At 37.8% G+C, this 16,632-nt stretch overlaps 1 pseudogene; it reads left to right on the top strand.

Annotated features, from left to right (window-relative positions):
- Positions 1 to 5,625: 5,625 nt before the first annotated feature.
- On the top strand, positions 5,626 to 7,332 carry LOC147890951 (uncharacterized; annotated as a pseudogene).
- Positions 7,333 to 16,632: the final 9,300 nt, after the last annotated feature.

Raw genomic sequence — 16,632 nt, 5'->3', positions numbered from 1 at the left:
GGGAGGGTCTATTGGCATTGGCACACTCCTTGGGGCATATCTTGTCCCTAGCATCCAAGATGGCACTCACATGGATATATTAGATCAAAATAAGTCTCATCGAGAGATTTTAAACGATTCTATTGAGATCATGAAAGTGACAATAAGGCAAGAAGTACACATGCCTTGGGAAATGCAAGCGTTTATGAAACAAGAAGAGGACACAAGAAGGGAAAAGACAAACTTAGATTCAAAATTGGGAAAGGATAGCATCTTGATTTCTCTCTATTTTGGCTACATCTTGAAGTCCTTTTTTCTTTGCATTTTGTAAATATAATTTATGATTCACCACAACCATTGGAATCATTTTTTATGTTTTTTCAATGAAAAATACATTGGAAATTATTTTCTAACTCTAGAAAGCATTGTAGTTAACTGTCGATGTTAGCGTGGATAGGAAAGCATCAACATTTTTGTCCCTATTCCCGTTGATAATTCTATTGATTTATTATTTTTTGATTAAAATATAAACAATAATATTGATGGTATGTTGCTGTTGTACATGATTTTCCCCCATTGTCTTCAATGCTTATTTTGATGCTAATATCGACACTGATAACAATTATTGACAAAAATATAGACACTAATATCGACGCTGGCAAGACATCCCAAAGTTGTTTTGATGAATATATGAATGCTTCTCTATTTTTTGTAAAATTTTCAAGGGCAAGTTAGGGCTTGGTGAAGCCCTAATGTGTCCCTTTATATAAACATATGTATTACATTGTCGTGGCCATTTTATATTGTTTTCATTGTGGTTACAAAATCTTTTGGGAATGAAGATTTTAGGGAATCAAGGTAAGAAAATAACCATAAAATTTGTTCATTTTTTAGAAACTTGTTTCTTGTCTCACATAGATACATGTGTATATGTGTGTGCGTGTGTGTATTGATGCGTCATTCAGACATATGCATATGTTTATGATTATCCATGCATGTACATCAATGACAATATCATAATGTATATCCATGAAAATATTTCCATCAATGTTTTTGTGCAAATAAATGTCTATTATTTATCAAAACCATCAAGAAAGCAAACTAGATACATCTCTTAGGATGTTACAATCCTAAACCCTAAGAGGAAATATATCCTCTTTCACATGCTCTCAAATAGATTTAATTCTTCTATTTCTTTGGGCTCTTTTTGCCCCTATTGCTTGTCTTTGCATCAAGATACATCATAAGAAGTCTTATACATGGATGTCTTTATAGAAGTAATACATAATGTTAATATAAAACACTAGTAAATGTTTATCCAACTAGTCATTTTAGTTTCATGATATTGACAAAACGTAGTATGATCTATGTTTTCTTTCAAAATTTAAAAGAAAAGTTCTAAATCTTGGCCAAAATTTTAAATCTTTAGCATAAAAGTTTCACTATCTCGCCAAATGAGCTTCAATTTTGTATTTTTATTGGGGCGTACAAACTTTTGAGATGAATGTAAAAGCTTCACTTTACTACCAAAACTAATGTGAAAAAAGCCTATAGCTTGTTAGCAAGGGCCAAAAGTATAGTTGTGATGATAAACCTATATAAAAAGAGGAGGGAAATCCATAGTACAGTGGAAGATGTAGTGAAGAAATCATTTAGTTTGTTGAGTTTACTTCTAGGTTCTGGGGAGTTGGGATCATGCCAATAGGTTAGTAGTGCTATGTTGAGAATTTTTGAATTTCTAAATGACCAAAATAGGTTGAGTTGAATAAACTTCTCAAAATAAAACCTTAGTAAAGTTCTTTACTGTCCATAAAATAAGTTGGTAAAAAATGATTAGAAACGTAGGATCACATCATATATTAAGCCAATAAGAGTCTGCATGCTTCACAAATCCTTGCAAAGAGTTAGCTCATGAGGATCTAAATAAATTGAGAAAGCAAAATGAAAATATAATGTTGTAGTCTACCATATGCTATTGAGACATATTACTAGATTTAGTGGAAATTTAAGTTAAAGCTAAAGTTTTTCAATCATTCTCAGCTATACTATTCAAATAACATGTAGCCCAATTAAAGAATCTCATCCCTAAACCAAGGAGGTCTCATTCATGATATTGGTGGGACATATTTAGTTGCCATAGGAAATAGCTTATAGCAAGTTTATTATTATAATGCGAAATAAGTGTCTGTGAGTGAATGCACATGCATATTTTTAAAATAATGCCTCAAAACTTGTAGAAGCAAATAAAATGGGGGGAAAATATATCTCAATCATGCAAAGGGAATATATGCAAGACGTCCATGTACAATGTTGGGGGAAAATATTGATGAATCTATTATTAGTCTCAAAAAGATCTCAAACAAATGTTCTTTTTTTCTTCTCAGATCCTTGAGGAATGAGTATAGTTCATGTAGTCTTAAGATAACTAGGGCATTCTAAGTTTTCAAATTGTAGATAAAACATGACACGTGCCATTTCCCCCCTTTTTTAGGATGGAAATTCCCTTCGTCAACAGAAATATCAATCCGTCACAGAATTTTGGATTAAATAATCCAAGTAGTTCACATCACAATTCCCTAGATTGAAATAAAGCAAATTGATAAACTTCAAAACTTAGTACTTTCTAAAACATCATTGCCTATTAGATCAAAAGTAAGCCATTTTATCGAAATAATGTAAGATCATAAATATCTTTAATTAATATATAAATCTAAAGACATCTTTACTCCATATGACTACCTATGTTCATATATAAATATGCTTAAATTCAAGCATTGGATTTAAAAAATTGTATGAGAAAAACGATTTTTTAAAGATAGTGCATTCTTATAGGTTTATGGTGGATAGCATATAATGTACAACACATAGCTTGGAAACATGTATTGGTACTGTGACACCAAGAATTGATATTTTTTAATTTGGCATTGGTATTGTTTTCTTCTATGTTTGATAAGAGTTTGAGTATCAAGTGATAGCCTAGTAGCTCTCACTTATTTCTATTTTCTAAGATATTGTATGGGATTGAGAAAATGAGTGGAATGGATCATTGTAAATACCATAGGTATGAATTATAAATACCTTGGTATGGGGTGAGAGTTATTTGTGTATGGGATATTATGGGGTTTTTAGAAAATAGGAAGAGTGAGTCATATAAAGAGGTGGGCTCATGTCCATGTGTTCCAATAATATAAGAGAGGCCACATGCCAAGCGTGTGGAAGGCATGCAGAGGAGTGTGGAGTCAAGAGGAATCCTTCTAGAATTCTCATGTGGAATAAGGAGGATGTGGACATATGGAAAAGAGAGGGTCCCTATGGGCTCCATGTGGAGAGACTCTTGACTTTCTCAATATTTTAACAGCCTTGAGCATCTTTTGATGGGACACATGGCAAGAGTAGCCAAAAAGGACATGAATGGTGACATACAGGCTTATGTGATTGATGGGAAAAAGAATCTATAGGCAGCAATTGTAAAAATGGATGAAGGAGGGTGACAAAATCTCTATAAAAGGAGCCCTCCTCTCCCTTGTTCATCATCTCTTCCACCATTGGGCCTCATGTTGCTGTAGCTATAGTCTCCTCAAGACTCTTCCATGAGCCTTCTCTCCCTCTTGTAGATATTCTCTTATGTAGACTCTTGAGTCCATCTCTCTCTAGTTTATTCTCTCTTTATGAGTAGTCTTGGAGCTTCCGCTCCCTCTGTATTATGAAACCTCTTCTTCTCCCTTGTATTTGTAGTATTTTGAGTGTATTTAAGTGGAGTCTTACTCTCATGGCAATGAAAGTCACTTTTTATCATTTTCCTTGAGTCTCCATTCCTATGTTCTTTTCTCTCTCTATTCAAGTCTCTAAAGTAGTTCTTGTTTGGCCGCTCACTGTGTACACATGGTCCATCCATTTCTCGAGCCACCATGCAATCTTCTTCCTCTCTTTTAGGCTAATTCTAGGGGTATTGGATCGTTGATAATTGTGGAGCCTTGAGGGAGTAGTTTGCTTAGGCGAAATCTGCATGGGCAGATGGCAGTTAATATAGCAGTTAGGCCCTCTGTCAGTATTTGGCCTATAACTTTCTCCTCGATGGTCCGTTTTTGATGAAACTCATATCAGCACGAAGCTCTCATTAAGGGCTCCTTGTCATTAATTGTTTTTTTACATTGGATCCAAGACAAGAAGTTATGAGTCTCTATGTATAACTGTTTATTTCTATGGCAATTTTTACCCCCTTTCAGTAAATTGTCCATAGCTCTTCAACCGATTATCTGTTTTCAACGAAACTTATATCACTACGAAGCTCCTTCAAGACACATCCTTGTATGTACTTTAATTTCTAATATCAAATTTTTGGTGAAAGTTATAGATGTATGTGTTTTCTAGTAGTTTGTAGAATGATTTTGGGCCATTTCTAGAGGCTTATGTGAAGAAGGTGCCATGTTTCCCTCGAATTTACCCATCCAACCAAATCAGCCCCTTCAAGCCCCTAGATATAGATAAGTCCATGTCATGTTGAGCCAAAAGATCTTCTTCCAACAATGCATCGCTCTTCTCTTTGGCGCCGATTGGCTTGGTGAGATAATGGCCTCTGTGGATCCTTTTCTTCTCCGGATGCTGGACTACAATGTCACTTGGGATGTTACCATATTCATTCTCCTCTAAGGGAAGCAAGGAGAAAGATATGTTGTGGTTTTCTTTGCATGAAAATATTTTCTTCATCTCTCTTTGCAAGTGATAAGGGCCTCTATTATTAAGATTGGGAAGAGCAAGAAGCTAAAATGTGCATGAAGTTTCATTACCCCCCCAACTTCATGTCACATCTTTTGGTGGAGACACCGGGTACTTTTGGTATTGGATTTTTCAAGAAGTGGCATAGAACATGTTACGGTCAAAGCAAGGACACAAGTTTAGTGACTCTACAAAAATCATATATGAAGTTATTAAGTTATGGGGTGGTCCAAGACTACATGAGTTCTTGAGTATAAACCTTGGAGGTCCATCTTTGTCTACCACCAGAAGGCAAGGAAGAAAAGAAATTGAATTTATTTGTGGTGAGCACGAATACATATTCGATGCTGTTGGGAAGATCTATATGGATGCAAAAAAAAGATATGGAGTCATTTCTACAGTTCCAGTTATCATAGTGGAAGATGAGACAACCATTAAGCGTCGAATAAGGTAATTTTAGCTCTCTATGCATTCTACTTTTATCTATATCATCAAGATATTTATAATTGCTATGTTTGGAAATCTCTCAAAAAGATGAGGAAGTTATTAAACTCTATAATCGTGTTGTGTAGATGGAATGCAAAAGATGACACTCTTATTGGGTTTTGTGGAAAGAAAGGAGAATATCATCAATGCTCATCAAATGACTCCATTGTTGTTGGTGAAGGCTCACAAGGATACTCGAATATTATAGATGCTTTTCAAAATCATATCATAGGTCATTATGCTAGACTTTTGATTGTTAATTCTCTTCATGGTCTTCTTCCATGTTTGGCTTTGATTGTGCATTGCACATGCAATCGTTTTGATAGTGATTTTGTAAGGAACTAATGGAATCTTTTGGAGACCATGTGGAATGCAAACCTGAAAGATAAAGTTGGACCCATAATTGGACATGCTTCAGATGGAGATAGTAGAAGACGAAAGTTGATGCTTGAAGACTATTTGGAGAAAAGCGAACAACCTTTTGCTATCAATTGGTGTGGATGGAATATGAGAGCAAAAATTGTAGGAGGAAATGTGTATGGCCTTCATGATCAAGACTTTGTACACTGTGGAAAGAAACTTACAAGCCCACTTGATAGTCCTACTCAAAAACTAGCAATTGGATGTGTTTGGATCACACTAAATCATGTATCTATTGTTTACAATTCTTTTTCAATTGAGGAGCACAAGCTACGAGATGGAGATATTCAAAGGAATGATCGACAAAATTGGGGAGCAACTCAAAGGATTGCAAGTAGACAAGTACAGAAATGTTTGAGAAAACTTCAAAAAAAAGAAAGAAGTATGAAGGGGATTGAGGCCTATTTGATCATTGTTGCTGATTATATTGATATTTTCTTGTCACCATATTTGATCTTGAAGGAGCGTGTGGTGCTTGCAGCCAAGGTAGTCTTTTTTTTCAAAATTTGGCGACTATGGATTCATCACCATCCAACCTACACCTTGAAGAAAAATTTCATCAGTAAGGAGGCTTATACGGACTGCATACTTTCTTATCATTTTGTTGTATTGCTCATAAAGATGTTTTGAGATTTTTATCCTAATCTGAAGTGCCCACTACATCTTATCGGTTCTGATGCTGCTGAAATCTATTTTAGTAAAGTTGGAGGCATGATTGTGCAAGAAAGAGAATTTGATCTAGGAGATCTTCTACATAGCATTGGTAGCTTGAATAAAATTGCCATGCATGAGTGTGCTCAAAATGGTCTAACTTTCTCTAGGGCTCATAAAAAGCAAGAGCATATATGGAAACATTTGAATAAACAAGAAGGGATGATTGAAGAAAATCTAGGTGACTATGAGAGTGTTTCTTCTGATGAAAAGATGATTGATGCATTGAAGGAGGGCTTACAACAAGCTCACATACTATGCGAGTCTTTGGATTTGAAACCTAGCAAGGCTGAAGACTTGAAATGGTGGTTTCAACCTTGGCTGGATGCAGGGTCTACATGGTGAAAGCTAGATGCTGAAATGGGAGAAGCTGATGAGAATGATGACTTTGTGGAGCCATGTGGTGAAGAAGAATCTATGGACGAGAATAGAAATTAAAGTGAAGAGGTTATTGCACTTAGTGAGATTAGACATGAAATTGATGACATTTTGAAGGAAACAAGAAACATGCCCCCTAAGAAAAACATTAGCCCCATTGTAGAGGTGGAGAGAAAGTTTATTTTCAAGTCAACATTGGTGAGCCAACTCAATGGATGTCCAACCTTGTCAAAAGATAGACTCACAAGGGTAAAGCAAGGTGTTTACTTCAACCATGAAGCAAAAGCACAATCATCAAATGGAAATTTATTTGGCATAGGTTGTGACTGTGCTGTATACTTTCATGATGACACAAAAGGACAAGGAAATCAACACATGAAAAGAAATGGCAAAGCTACAAACACGAGGAAGATGGATGCAACTCATGGTACATGGTACTTAGGAAGAGTTCAAAAGATGAGGAAGAAAGTCGGAGGGAGGTACGTGGATTATAAGCATGGCTTTGATTTAGTAGATAGGCCCCAAGGTTTGGAAGTTCAGCTTGGAAGGCCTGAGGTGGGGATGAAGAATGAGGGCCAAGGAGGCTACTTTTATAGGCCCACCTTGGGCCCTAAAATAAGTTGCTACATGCTGATTGACTAGCCTCCTCCTATCCCGCCAACCTGTTGCTACTTCTAAATTGCCTGCTGACATGGCAATCGATTGACCATGGTATGTGTTGGCATAAACACTGCCACATGGCAGATCTTGTGCTACCTACATGTACTCTTGCACTACCTACATCACAGTCATCATGTATGTACTCCTATAATGCCTGCATGGCAACCAGCATGGTCACGAGTTGTGGATGCTCGTAACATCCCCTTGTGCAGAAACTGGAACTAGGGTAGAGAGAAATCCACCTTGTATACTACAAGGAGGTCTAGATAGTCTATGAAGAAATCTTCCTCCACCCATGGTGATTTGTGGGAGCCCCTGTGCTTGAACTTGATTGCATACAAACATTGTCAATTTCCTATGCTTCTTTTAAATCAATGACGTAAAATCCATGGTGGCTCCACGATCTCGGCCTCATCAACAACTTTAGGTTGCTCCACATCTGGTACTATGGTTAGTGCCAGACTCACATATGGTTTGAGCCAAGACACATAAAACACTGTGTGCATGGTCCATGTTGAAGGTAACCACAACTTCATGGCCATGTCATTCACCACCTAGATTATTGGTTGGAAAGGGTCCGAAACTTTGATGAGAAAGCTTTGGGCACTTCCTTCCATCTGTTGAAGACATTTCTTAGATATCCACAGATAAACCCATTTCCCTTGTAACTTTTGTCACGCCTGTGCTTGTGAGCTTGTGTTTGGTAGGTCTGTAGGGCTTTAACAATGCGATGCTTTACTGACTCAATGATCTGCTCATAGGTCTCTGCGATCGGATTTTTATACCTTCTTAGATGTCCTCACGATGAGAAGGGACTTGAAGTTCTTTCCAAAAGCTACTTCATAGGGAGTCCAACCCACACTAGAAGAATGAGTGTCATTCAAGATCCTTGACTAGGGGTAAGTATTGCTCCCATTAGGACTGAACATTCGAGAATATCAAATGATAGCTTGTTGTAGAATTATGACTTGCCATCTGACTACAGAGATGAAAACGAATGGAGAAACTAAGCTTTGTACCAAAGTTGTCAAACAATGATGACTGGTAAACTTGGAATCCCTTAAAAAATGACTGGTAAACTTGGAATCCCTGTAAGACACAATGATACACGGCATGCTACACATCGGATACCACCACCATTTGAGAAATAAACAAGATGTGTGCTTAGCATCGGTGATGGCACCTTTGCATGAAACTAGCATGAAAAATTTGCTAAATATATCCATGATGGTGGTCAGACACATGGTGTTCATAGTACCAATAGCTGGTGGAAGTTCTATAACAAAATCCATGCTAATTTTCTCAAAGGGTTGGTGCAGAATCTCGAGGAGATGGAGTAATCCTCAAAGCTTCCCATGAGATACCTTCACTTGTTGGCACACCTAGCAATGAGACACATATTGATGAACATCACTATGTAAATGAGGCCAAAAAAACTTGCTCTCTATCTTCTTGAGAGTGTTTGCAATGCCTCTATGTTCGTCTATTAGAGAATTGAACATTTTATGGAGTATGGTAGTATGGTATGAGAGCAACACATAAAGTCGTCCTTTGAAGAATAACCACCCATCATGTAAAGCATAGTCGCCTGAGCATTCGTCAAGCATAACTTTATACTAAGGTGTCTATAAATCTACATCCATATGGTACTAGTTGCACATCTCCTCGATAGAAGACTTCTAGACTATGGAAATAGAGGTGACCATTCCTCCACTTCTACTAAGAGCTTTTGCCACAACATTCTTTGATCTGGGATGATAATCATTATACCATACTGCTGAAAAGTATGGTTACATCTGGTTTGTTAATCGGACCACTGAGCAGCGGGCATGGTTTGAAGCCACCGCAAGGCCCAATGATCTATGCAAACTGTGAAATACTAACCATAGAGAAAATGTTTCCATGTCTTGAGGTCATGGAGGAATGCAAAAAACTCATTGTCCTAAAATGAGTAGTTGGTCTTGGTTGGAAGCAACTTGCATCCCTTGAATGCAATAGGGTGGCCGTTTTGCTCTAGAATTGCTCCAATGATATAGTCACTAGCATCGGTCCATACATCAAAGGGTTATCAATCCCATTGTGCCAATCCTAGGCATGGTGTTGTAGTAACTACCTCCTTCAATTGGTGAAGGATGAAAGAGCTGATGGAGTAGAGGTAAGAGGATGTTTCCTAACTTTTACTCCCTGTAAAAGATCGGTGATGGGAACTGCAATTTTTGCCAAGTCCTTAATATGCTTCCGATAGGTCTAGCAAATGCCAATAAACATCCAAAAATCCTATGCTGTGGTAGGCACCTCCCACTCCACAATATCCTTCACCTTGGTTGGGTCCAAGCAAACACCTATCAGAGTGATGATTAACCCCAAGTAATGTACCTCCTCTAAGAAATAACTACTTTTCTTGGCATTGATGTATGACTAGTTGTCCAAAAGTTGAGAACATGCTGAACGTGCTTCACATGCTGTGCTGGATCCTTCAAGAAAAATCAAAATTCCGTAGAGAAACACAAAGACACTCTTATTGATCAACAGTTTGAAGATCCGAAGCATCATACAGTTGAAGGATGCAAGTGCCCCTGTGAGACCGAAGGGCATCATCACAAACTCATGTTGGGATTTCTCTGTGTGGAATGCCATCTTCTGAATATTTGGCTCATGAATCTGGATCTGATGGTACCCACTATTCAGATTAATTTTTTTAGAACATCTTGGCTCCAATAAGGTGCTCCTAGATGTAGTGGATCCTTGGCATGGGGAACCTACTCTTGATGGTTAGCTTGTTTAGTGCACTGTAATCCACACACATGCAAGCTGAATTATCCTTCTTGTGATGACAAAGAGGATCGGAGCTACGTACGGTGAGTTACTAGGGCAGATGAAGCCATAGTGTAACAACTCCTCTAACTGTGGCTCAAGCTTGTCCTCCTCCATCGTCTTGTTGAGATGTATGGATTCTTATTGGAAGGTGATGATCCAAGAAAAAGCTCTTTACGATGCTCTTGTGGCCAACTGGGTGGTAAGGCTAGAGGCAAGCTTGATGTGAAGAAAATATCCTGGTACCCCGCTGAAGCAAAGTTGCGTACTCGGGGGTCCTGGCTAGAACTTCTATATTGGGTATGTTGACATAGACAATGTATGCCTCTCCTCCCTTGCAAATCTTGTGAGCCATTTGTGTTGCAGAAATCAAAGTGCAAGGCAAAGTGTCTTTGAGACAAGCGATGAACTTACTACCGTGGTCGAGAATTTTGAGGTCCAAACCTTGGTTTTGATAGTTTAGGCGAACTTCAAATTGATTCCATCATTGCACTCCCAAGATGATGTATATTGCTTGAGTTGGTGTGACCCTGAAGGTTGTCCTATGAGATATATCAGACAGGTGAGAGTCAACCTCGCTTGCTGAGCAGCTTTGGTAGAAATGATGTCCTCACAACTCCCTAAATTTGCAAGGATGAGGACTATCTAGCTACAAATTTGCTCATCGAATTGGAACATGGTGGCAAACTAGTGAGAGTCCCCCTTCTACTAATCTTCTTTGATCTCCTCTATAACCACTGAGATTCTCTTGGCCAGTGTCAAAATTGTAGAAGAACCACTTGACGTGGATCTGGTTGCTTGCTCCTTCTTGAAATGTGGGCAATCCTACTTTTTGTGCCCCTGCTTGTGGAAAAAGAAGCAACGGTTCTCTTTGGCATAGATGACTTGAGTGGCTGCATCCAAGTACCCTCCATAGCCATTGTTATCTTTTGTTGGCCAATTCTTCTTTTGTTGCCCCCCGTGTTGGCCTTATTTCCTCCATCTATAGCAGTGGAAGCTAGGGGCTTCTTACAGTTGACCTGCTTGGGTCCTTGACCCTTGTGTATGAGCTCAAAGTTTTGAGAAAGCTCATATGCACACTCATAGTCTCGTAGCCGAAAACTACAAATGTACCACTAGATGTATGATCGTAGCTCATGAAGGAATTTTCTCACATTTTGATTTTCATCTAGCTACAACTATATGAACACCTACGTGAATTTATTGGCACAATGATTCACTGACTCGGTGTCCACCTGGCATAGCTTGTAGAATTGACTCTGGTGCCTATCCAGGCATTACGGTGGCAAGAACCATGATTGAAGATCTTTCACAAATTTTGTCTAGTTGTAGAAAGGTGTCTCCTCATCTGCATCATAGTGATCCTTATGCCACTTGAGCCACTAGGTGGTGGTTGCCTCGACTGTGAGGTGCATGGATGCTAGGATGCACCACTCGTTGTCCTTCACAGGCATTATTAAAAAATAGCTTTCAAACTGATTGAGCCATGAAGTCAATGCTAAGGGTTCATGCCTACCATCATACCACACGAAGTTGAGCTTCCTCGAGAAGGAGGACTTAAACGGAGGTGGAAGTCACTCAATTTCTCTCCTTGCTAGTCAGAGTAGAGAGACGAGAAGCTTCTAGTCTTGTTCTTGCTTCTCTTCTCGAGCGGTACGTACTCGGAGCTCCTTGGCCTCTTGATCCTTGTAGTCCAAGAGTTCCTTGGCTTCTCGAGCCTCATGATCGTGTTCTTCTTTTGCCTCTTGAGCTAGCCTTTTATGCTCTCTGGTGGCCTACTCATGATCTTCCCGCATCTCTTGAAGTTGGGTCATGCAGGTGAAGAGAGCCTCAAGCTGTTGTTGCTACATCTGCATCATAGCTTGCAACATGGTAGACATGGAAGTGTCGACAAAATTATGTGGTGGGGGTGATGGTGGTGGTTGAGGCATTGAACCCTCCCATTTGTGCTGGACTGCTCTCACTGGTGCTCATGGTGTCCATACTGGATCTTATTTGGACCATAAACAATGGGGGCTATCCTTGACAAACTTGAGCCTCCTAACCCCTGAAAAAGAATTTTCCCCTCTTTAATGTATGCCACAAGGTTTAAAGACCTACAGGTGATGACAAGAGCCGGCCCGATGCACGATGGAGTAAGGGAGGGATGGCTACTAGAGTATGGTACTACCACTAGTCCTAGGTAGGGACAAATTACAAAACTACAAAACCCTCTGTTTTAGGAAAGAATCTAAAGCTTTGATACCACTATAGTGGGAAATAGACTATCCTCACTCTCTCTCTTGCTCACTAACTGCAAGCTGCAAGATGATGCACTCAATATGCAAAGTGATGATGTGAAGATGAGCGAGAGAATTTGAGGGAGAGAATATAAATAAAATGTATGAATTCCCAAAGAGCTGAATACAATTGTATGGAGGGGTTGAAACCCTCAACTACAAACTAGAAAGAAACTAGACTATCTCACTAGATCCCTATACAGGCTGAGGTGCCCTACTGGGGGGACAAGCATTTTTTGAGCGAAATCTTCTGAGTGCCTGAGCGAAGGAAAAAAAATCCTTCAAACTATTTAAAAATATGGCAAAAATAGGTCGAAACAAAACATAGTTTCACTTAGAAATATGCAAAGTATCATAGCAATGCCTATTTTATACACAAATCTTTGCATAAATCTTTGGGAATGGTGAGTAACATAATGGGATGTCTTTTGAAGAAACCCACATGTAGAGTAGAATTTTCTATAAAAATTCCCTTATGATCCTTCTTACAACTTTTACTTAATAGGGGGTGACATTGAAAACCCTCTCTCAACTTAGACTCATGAAAGGGTTTATCCAAAAAAACCTCATTGAAGTAATCCATCAAGGTAGTTTTGCCCAGCAAGACCCCTTTGAAGTAGGTCTTCCAAGGTAGTGTCACTAGTCAAACTACCATGGACAACACTTTTAAAAGTGGCATAACTTTCACATTCAATGTCCAAATATAGTCATCAGCCACTCAAATTGATCAAAAAACCCCATTTGAGCACATCCATGGGATTAGATTTTGGAAAATCTTGCATATATATTATTAAATATTACATATATTTTATGAGAGAGACTCTTTAAGCCCAAGTTAATACTTCAATTTATAGAAGGGCAAACTTGTTTAGAAACATATCCATAAATCTCTTGTTATTTATGCTATTAAAATACTAGAAAGCTCGTGTCATATTGATATAAATGTGTTTAATAAGTAATTATATATGTATAATATTATTACATTACGCGTGGTTATGAGGGATGTTTCTTAAATAAATTATTTTTTAACACTTTTTAAATTTATGTTATGTAAAATTGAATGAGTGACAATTCTATATGTTTTTATGATAAAGGGACCTAGTTCTAGTGAAAATAAAAGTATAAAAACCATGTTCCTAAAAAAATAAAATTTTTAAATCTCTTGAAAAACACACTCGGATAAACCTGCTCATAGGTTTTTTGCTCGTAAAATTGATGCATCCCCCTGCTGGTCTGCTGCAGGAAGCCTATCTATTGCTACACAAAAGGCTTGGAAGGCTTGAGGTGGGATGAAGAATGAGGGCTGAATGGGCTACTTTTATAGGCCCCCCTTGGGCCCTAAAATATCGACCAAGCTATTAGACGTTGACTGACCAACCTCATCCTAACCTGCTGCTGCTCTTGAATTGCCTACTAATGTGGCAGTCAATCGACCATGGCAAGTGTTGACATCAACACTACCATGTGGCAGCACCGACACTGCTTGTGTGTGCTCCTATGCTATCTACCTAAGGCAATCAACATGGCCACAGGCTATGGATGCCTGTGACAACCCTCAGTCTGCTAAGGATATCCCCTTGCTCCTTTGTTTTTAAATTTGTGGCTGAAGCTAGGAGTATCTATATTAGATCTCAAGCATATATTTTTGGGTTGAGGCTACCCTTGAGACGGAAGTTGAGCTTTTGGATAGCAAGATGGTAGATGACACTATTTTTTTAGATACCATGCTGCTTTCAGGACAGCATTGGATTTATTCTACACTATTGTGGGGGTGCAAATTAATTGGCATAAATCCAATGACCTTTGGATCAATGAAAAGGGCACTCTGGTTTGGGGAAGTGACATTGGTTCTACTTGGATTGAGAGGAGTGTTTTTTATAGATACTTAGGGTGCTAGGTTAGCTTGGGCATCTCTCCAACATGACAATTTGCTCTGGTGTTGGAGAGTATAAAACATTGTCAATGTACAAATTCATTTTTACAGATACTTTTGGACTAGTTTTTTGATAAAATTTAAGAAAAAACCCACTCTTCAAAGCACAGATGAAAACATAAAAACAAGCAATTTTTAGCGAATTTTTAAAGGAGATGAAATCAAAATTATAAAATTTAATGTGACACAGATAAGTTACACTTCAACAGTTGTAAACTCTCGTAATGTTTATAATGGTGTTAACAAACACCTTCAAAAGTTACAATATTAAGCAAACTCTCACAATATTTATAATGGTGTTAACAAACACCAAAAGTTACAATAAGCCTCTCACTAGAAGGCATTAATATTTTCCATTTCTATCGTAGATTCAACCCATTCCTCTGCTAATACCATCTCATCACGATCAATGTAGTTAAAAATACAATAGAGAAGTAAGGAATTATACATTTTCTCCTATATAGCACTTTCTTGATTTCGTATGGCTTGCACTTCATGGGGTGGTAATCTCCCATAACGAGTGCTGCACTAAGTAACCTCACTTAGAAAGTCTGTTAGCTCTCTCATATATGAAACTAATCTATTTATTTCACTAGTAGACCTACTTATTTTTATCTCTCCTCCTTCTCTAGGTGCTTCTGAAGAGCTTCTGAAGAGCAAACTCCTCCTTTTCGTCCTAGATTAATGGATCTCGTTGTCTCTTTCTTTGCTCTCTATTTGCCTTGTTCTTGGTGATCCAATCTTTGTTGGTGCTAATGTCTTTCTCCATGAAATTGATGACTTCGAAAAGATCCATGAAGATTTAAGCTACGAGAATATGGAATGACGAACAAGAGAAAGTGAGGGAGTAAGGAAAGATGGAAGAGAGTTCAAGAGTAAGGTTGTGAGATGAAAGAAGAGTGCAAGAATGGTAATGGGAGTAGACTTCAAGGCGAGATGCAATAAGAGTTTGAGAGTAAGGCTACAAGATGAGTGCAGGAATGGTAATGGGGGTAGACTCGAGTTCTAGAGTAAGATGGAAGGAGTAAGCTTGAGGAGAGGATGAAGGTAATGAGAGCAAAGTGGAAGAAGTGTATGAGAGTAAAGTTGCAGGTGATATGTAGAAGACGAATGAGTAGAGAGGGATTTATAGAACTGCAAATTGATAGTGTGAGATGAAAGATTTAGAATAAATAATTGGGAGAGATTGAGATGTCGCTAAGATGATGGTTAGAGAATGCTAGACTACTAGATTGTGTGAAGTAACAGAGGCAATACCATAATGCAAGGCATGTGAGACGATAGATTTTGAGTACATTGAAATCTATAAAATAAAGTGATGGAACACAAGAATGATATAATTATTAGATGCTCATCATGAGATATTTATTGTATATAATAAGTTAGACTTCAAATAAAGTGAAACTGATTCAATAAATTTAGAGACATGAGTTGTCAATTGAGTGAAGTAAAAGATGCAAGACTGTAATGTGAGACATATGAGAGGATAGATTTTGAATACATTTAAATCTATGAAATCAAGTGATTTAAGACAAGAATAATATAGTTATCACATTCCTATCATGAGATATTTATTATATATAATAAGTTAGACTATGAAGACAAGAATGATATAATTACTAGATTCCTATCATGGGATGTTTATTATGTATAATAAGTTATACTTTAAATAAAGTGAAACTGATTAAATAAATTGAGAGAGTAGGAGTTGTTGATGACGAGAACACTACTCTACTAGATAGTGTGAGGTAACAAGTGCAAGACTGTAATGTGAGACGATAGATTTCGAATAAAGTGAGATCTTACAAATAATTATTATATTCTTATCATGAGTTTACTATATATAATAGATTGGAATGAAAGATTATTTTTTTCATCATCACACATTTAATATGTATCCACGATAAATGTCCCTTATGTATCCATGAGTAAATGCCCCTTATGTATTCACATATTTAATAAAATCAACCAAAATAACATTATGAGCCAAGGAAAACAAGTCACACATTTACTATGTATCCATGATGAATGCCCATCATGTATTCACACATTTAATAAAATCAACCAAAATAACATTGAGCAACAAAATCACAAATTCAAAGTTTTGTGACTTTGCACTTGTACGTGCATCACTTGCCAACAATAAAGCTTTTCTTACTTCAAAATAAACTCATGTACATGCTAAAACCCATCATAAAGCATTACAAAATGAAGTGGATTCTGATGCTTGCTGTGGACTCCGCTATGATGCTTTGG

This window comes from Dipteris shenzhenensis, chromosome 18 (genome assembly GCF_047967505.1).
Source record: "Dipteris shenzhenensis isolate YYH24624 ecotype China chromosome 18, Dip_SZ_1.0, whole genome shotgun sequence".
NCBI classification, from domain to species: Eukaryota; Viridiplantae; Streptophyta; class Polypodiopsida; order Gleicheniales; family Dipteridaceae; genus Dipteris; species Dipteris shenzhenensis.
This window is presented reverse-complemented; position numbering and strand designations above follow the sequence as displayed.